Genomic DNA, 6,725 nt, shown 5'->3' with positions numbered 1-6,725 from the left:
TCCTCGACTGCGTGGAGAGACCAACTGAAGGGACCTGAGTGACAGGCACTGTATCACAGGCACGGCTTTTGGTTTCACTTGTTGGCGCTCTGACAGCTAACACAGTTCTCTTGGCCTCGCCTGTTAGTGTTATGGCATTTAATCGCCACATCAAGCAACCCAATCAGGGTGTATCTTGTTAACAGAGGAGGAGCCGGCCTCAGAGTGATTTGCCACAGGTCAGCTGTCCAAGGTCAGTAAGGTCATTCACTGGCAGCACCCTTAGAACCGGGCCTGTGATCTCAAAGCCCTCAGCCCCACACTGCCTCCCGAAGGTGGAGCTGTTGCCCCAGCTCCCTTTCCTTTGGTGAACCAGCCACGCGACTGCACTGCAGGCACCCGAAAGGACATCACTGGATGGGAGACGGTCCACGCTGCCCAGAGAGGGACTTAGAGGAGAAGATAGTTAAAAGGATTATAAAATTCAATGGCCTTATGCATTGTTGCTTCAGAGTTGATTCTTTGGAGAAAGCCTCTTTCTTTTTCCTTTGTGTCAGCAGGTAATTACACAAAATAACAAATCACTACATTTATTAGAAAGTTCTCTGAGCTGACCAAAAAATAAACATTAGAAAAATAAAAGGCCCCGCTGGCGTGACTCAGTGGTTGAGCGTTGACCTATGAACCAGGAAGTCACAGTTCAATTCCTAGTCAGGGCACATGCCTGGGCTGTGGGAGCGCGCAGGAGGCAGCAGATCAATGATTCTCTCTCATCATTGATGTTCCCATCCCTCTCCCTCATATTTATTCTGAAATAAAAAAAAAAACTTAAAAAAATTTAAAAAATAAAAGTTATATAGCATGACCTCCACCTACCAGGTTGAGGTAAGAGATGCTTTACCACTGGCTACTGTTTTTCTTTACTAACAAAAAACCTTGATTTTGGATTCTTACTTTTTTTCTTTTTTAAAATGACCGGTATTGGTCAGCAGACCCAGAATATATTCTTAAGCCTATCGCTGTCTCCTAGCACATCATACAACTGCAGTTGACTGCTGAGCATGTTCTTGCCCTTGCAAAAGGTTAAAATAATAAAAATATCTCACAAATATCCCTTACGAAGGCATGTATATGACTATATGGTATTTGCTCTTCCTAATGACACGTAAACGTGACTGTTTGGTCTGCCAAAACACCTCCTTTTAGGCTACACATGAAACCATGCGCGAATTAAATCTGATAGAAAAATTCCATTAATTTCATTTCCAGGTGTTGGCTCTTAAGGTTAATCATGTGAAAGAGGGACACAAATCAGGTTTACAAATGGGGTTATGATAGAGCAGTGGTTCTCAACCTTGGCTGCACATTAGAATCACCTGGGAATCTTTTTAAAATTCTAATTTCTGGACCTCATCTTCCGGAAACTTTGTTTCTTTGTTACTAATGTTGTGGCCCCACCCCATAACAAAAAAACAGAATTTCTGGAGGATGAGGCCCAGAAATCAGGATTTTTAAAAGATTTCCAGGTGATTCCAATGTGCAGCCAAGGTTGAGAACCACTGTGATAGAGGGTGAAATTTTTTTCAAGTTGTTTGGTGTGGGGTTTTTGTTTTGTTTTGTTTTGATTTTTCAGAACCACTTAGATGTTCCTTTATTTATTTTGTATTTTACTTTTGTAAATAATTTTTATTTTGATGTAATTTCAAACTTCAGAAGAGTTGCAAGAAGAGTAAGCAACTCCCTTACAGCATTTGCCCAGACTCATCAACTGCTTACATTTTGCTTCATTTGCTTTATCATCCTCTTCCTGCTCCTCTTTCTCACATGCACCACACACCATTTGAAAGTCTGTATTTTTCATATTCTCTTACCAAACCATAGTTCAATTAAACATAGCTGTTTAGAAAATGTTCATTTAAAAGACAAACAATGTGCAAGAATTCATGTTAGATGCTGGAGATAAATAGAATAAAAAACCCAAATAGTTAAACCATCGGTATTCTGTGATTATAGGGAGGCAGGTTTATCATCCTGGTCTTGAAATGCTGTAATAAGCTGAATGAACTTAATCACACATGAATGACAACTACGCAGTAGCCATTCTGTAATAGGTCTGACCCTGTTAAGGAAATGAATCAGTAGGGGCCCCACCTCTCCACCATCTCTTTATAATTCTGGCTGTAAATACTTCTCTCGTAATGCAGAGAGAAGTAAACGTTTTCAGGGTTGGGTTTGTTCATGTCCCAGAGTCTGCCCATTAAGGAAATGTGGGCAGAAGCAACACCTTTAAGAACGAACACCACCATCAAAGATGGCACTGACAAGCACAAAGAGCAGGTAATTGAATTAAATTCGAGCAGGTTATGATATTTGCAGATTTTGTTTTCAAGAGAAAACTAAAAGCCAACCACAGGAGTCAAGGAGAGAAATGATGACAAACAGGAAGAGCAAGACGTGGACACAGGGTCGGGAGAAAGAAGCCCAAGGTTGGGTAGAGAGAGATAAGAAAGACAAGGGTTACCATGGGAGTAACTTCATGCCAGTCAGACAACACAAAATGGAACCATATCCCTCCTTTGTCTTTTTTCTCCCTTCCCCCTTCAGAATCATTAAATAGCTCCTTCTTTCCATTTAAAAAGACCCAAAGATAAACAGCTCTCAGATGTATGACTTCTCCAACATCATAATTGTTGAGAGCACATGTGATCCAAGGAAGGAGCAATCCTTAGGGAATGTAATCTGGTGCTCTCAGCATTCAGTGGACGCAGCCCTGAGGTCTTCATGCCTTTGACAAGCCACCAAACATCTTGGGGCCTGGTTCTTAAAAATGGCATCTATTTTCTAAGGATATGAAAGTTTTAAAGGAGAAAAAGTTATATGAATATGAAGAATTAAAGTTACTATTGATGTGCACCAACTGGCATTGTTACTTTCCCTGTGACTACATAGATATCCTTGAAGCTAACCAGTGACATCTGGAATAAGAACATGTTAATAAGAAAAAAAAGGACCGAATATTGACATGTGAACATGTGAGTTTCATCTTTTTTTTTTTTTAGTTTGGGAAGGCTCTAGCTTCTTGTGGAGCAAACAATTTTGCCAAACTATTGACCACCTTTCCCAGCTGCCTTGGTCTCAGATCCTAACCTAACCCTACATAAAATTTCTAACACGATACACACAGTGCATGTGCAATCAAATGCAAGCGTATACATGTGCACACACACAGCATGTATAATAGTCTACAGAGCATGGCAGGGTCTTACCAGTTGTGTTATGGAGAGCAACAATTTTAAGGACACAGTATATGGTTGGCTGTGAGGTGGTGCTTTGTTACCCAAATTAGAGTACAGCTTCATTCTCCAACATGGTGATGTAAGGAGAGGTTTCTCATGAAACTTACTGCTAGTTGCATTCACTCCATTTACTCATTCACCCTTATCTTTAAAGACCATTATTGAATGGTTCTGGGAAAAATCAGGAAGAAGGCAATTGACATTTATTCCCAAAAAAAGCCAGAACTGAAAAAAAAAAAAAAAAAGTGCTGAGAATGCTTCCAAATTCCATTATACATTCTCTTGCTTTCTTCAATGATGGTTATATGTGTAAATTCTATGTGATTTAGTATTTGGCTGATCATCTTTCCACTTTGAGTAAAAAATGAACAGCAGAAAAACACTGGCTTCAGGATTCAAGACACAGGAATTCTAATCCAGCCATCCCAGCTGGGAGTGACCTGAGAACCTGGTTACTCGACTAGAATATAGGGCCGGTTCCAGGGCTACCTCACAACGTAGAGCTGATGGCCAGGGGTGCATGGCACCGTGGCTAAGATGGTAGACAAGTTTTTGTAAGTTTTTTCTCTCCCTCTTCTCATGATGTCTGGATTCCTGCTACTTGAGTTTCTTCTTAAGTAAGTAACCTTTTTCCTTTGCCCACAACCAACAACCTCCAAATATTTTAAAATTTGTTGCTTTCAATATGCTGTAAATTAGGCAACTATGCCTTTGAAAAAAATTGTCTTAAAGTATATAGAATAATTATGTTGTGCACAAGGGCTTAGGCATTCCTCCCATATAAGCACAGTAAACACTGGTTAAATAAGATAACATACAGGACATGAAGGTGTTATTCGAATTAAAAATTAGCTTTATTATTTTGCAATGCTATTTTGGTATTTGGAGTCCATTTATTTTCTAATGAGCTCTATGCTGCATCCAGAGTAGCTAAGGATTGTTCTTTTGATTGACCTTGACATATATATTTAAACCTTTATTATTTTCCCCTGAAGCTTAATAAGTCAGCACAGTATATGAAGGTCCAGAGGCAGTAAACAGTGGGCAGTTTCCCTGGAAGACAGATTCTTCCAAAGAAGCAACAATGGATGGCAGTGGCAGCACTGAGTGAACTTTCAAGTAGTACACGTCAGGCAGAAGACTTTGCACTTAACCCTCTAGGCCAGTGGTTCTCAACCTTCTGGCCCTTTAAGTACAGTTCCTCATGTTGTGACCCAACCATAAAATTATTTTCATTGCTACTTCATAACTAATGTTGCTACTGCTATGAATCGTAATGTAAATATCTGATATGCAGAATGGTCTTAGGCAACCCTTGTGAAAGGGTCCTTCGACCGCCAAAGGGGTCGCGACTCACAGGTTGAGAACCGCTGCTCTAGGCAATGGGAGAGGACGAAAAGGTTATGAGCAGGAGGGTGCCATTCCAGGTCTTAAGGAAAATTAATAGGATAGAGATGGCCAGGAAAGAGAAAGGGAACCTGGGAGGGACCTATTAGCCCATTATCACCAAGAGAGCCTAAGCATGTTGGCTTGGGGAAAGAAGATAAAAGGAAAGAGAGAAACTGGGTCAAACAGTTCTGAGTCTTACCCGATTGAAACACCTGTCATGCACCAACATGGAAACTACATAGGCAAGTCAGACGGAGAGTGAGGGTCTGAGGGAGTTGAGGAGAATGGATCCAATCAGACACATATCGAGGTGGTAACTGTACATCAGTTCTAGATGGTCCCTATAACATCATTCATCATTTTCTTGGACCAAGTCACCAAATCAAATTAGAAGCACGTGAACCGAAAACAAAATCATTTTCAGTGGCTGCCAATGTAAATGAAGTCTACGGTCACACCCCTAATTACAGATACTTTCCCCAGTGTAATCCCACTCTAGTTCCTATGTGAAGACTACCCTGGTATGGTTAAGATCCTTATGAATAAGTATTTCTCATGTGAACATGCCCAGGGGAGTTAGAAATCCTTTGATCACCAAAAACCAGAACAGATACTGATTTGTCGAGTCAGTGGGCTAACATTCCCCAGGTGTCCCCTGCTGCTAAGTGCCATCCAGTGGACCACAAGCTACTTAACAGCTTCTTTGTTAAACTGCTTGTTAACAAGAAGGTGCAGGTCACACGTACCCAAGTCAAGTCACTCTACTTCTTCTAGGCTAAACATGCAGGCGAATTAAATTTAACTACAGGCTCATTTGGTAGCAGGGAAACTTGTAACACTTCCATTCTTCTCAGTACACAAAATATAACCCTTATGGATGCACATGTCTTCTTGTTTATGATGTCCTTAACTTAAAAAAAAAAAAAGCCCGAGACCTATAAAAGGCATAGGCTAGCAAAATGACTACAATGATCTCTTTAAAATTTTCACATACTCAAAGAGCATTTTCAATGCCTATGGCCTGCAAAAGATCAAAGTCACTACTAACAGAGCATAACCCAATTTTACTTACGCTGAAATGAACTGTAAAGATAACTTGAATAAAGGGTAAACATATTTTGTATAAAAAATTAAAGTAAAAACATAACGAAGGTATCTGAAGATACCGCTTATGAACCATCCCTTTACTAACACTACTTGGTACTAGCAATCAGTGGCACGAGGCCATGTGTCCTTTGGCATTTTCTGTATTTTCCAGGTAAACGTCCATCCAACGGGTACATTTTCCCAACAACCGAGTGGCCTGTCATGCAGCATCCAATTGCCAAGAAGCTATCCATTTTTCCAAGAGGAAATGTGGGCCCTGCAGGGTGTCCAAGCATCCTAATTCCATGCACAAACACATTCCACGACAGTAAGACAGATTGCTGAACAAAAGGAGGAAACACGATGACAAAGCGTGGTCCCCTGCCAGAGCGGCGCTTTTGGGGTCAGGTTATTTGGCTGTAAACCGGCCCATCCAGACCAAACCAACAACGCACGCCGCGGTGTGAGGCGCACCACGCCAGGCACGGTTCCAATGGACTCATTATGTGCTCCGTAATGGGGAGGGGGACGCAGGTCTTTTCTTAAAACCGTGTTCCAGTCAGTCTCCTATTGATTTTCTGAATTTCTATTTTCAACCGCGGCCCAAGGAAACGGCAGCCAGACTTGACTCCAATGTACACAGAGACTCGGGTTTCACCCTGTCACCTGTTGGCTTCTGAACAACACTCCTCTTTGTGAAACGCACAGCACTCATTTGAAACAAGTTTCCAGAGAAAACACTTCAAGAAAGTGTTTGAGAAGTCACAAGACTCGAGTTGTAAAAACAAATTCCACACATAGCCTGGTGTATACTGACAGAGATGAATGTGGAAACCCGAGCTTTTGAAAAAAGGGGGTCACAGGAGGGGAGCCGGGGAGAAAGGATGCCACCCTTCTTCGGGGAAAATTCAGCGGCGGCTGTCGAGGATCCGTTGGGTCCACCCGACGCCCGCGTCGGAGGAGACACATTGGAAC

At 41.6% G+C, this 6,725-nt stretch overlaps 1 protein-coding gene across 3 annotated transcripts in view; it reads right to left on the bottom strand.

The window, feature by feature from the left end:
- The window catches only part of PRICKLE1 (prickle planar cell polarity protein 1), a 22,697-nt gene that overhangs the window by 14,543 nt on the left and 1,429 nt on the right, over positions 1 to 6,725 (bottom strand). The window lies entirely within an intron of this gene.

Source organism: Myotis davidii, unplaced genomic scaffold, assembly GCF_000327345.1.
Source record: "Myotis davidii unplaced genomic scaffold, ASM32734v1 scaffold290, whole genome shotgun sequence".
Taxonomy (NCBI): domain Eukaryota; kingdom Metazoa; phylum Chordata; class Mammalia; order Chiroptera; family Vespertilionidae; genus Myotis; species Myotis davidii.
The sequence above is the reverse complement of the archived record's forward strand: the minus strand, read 5'-3'. Positions and strand labels throughout refer to the sequence as shown.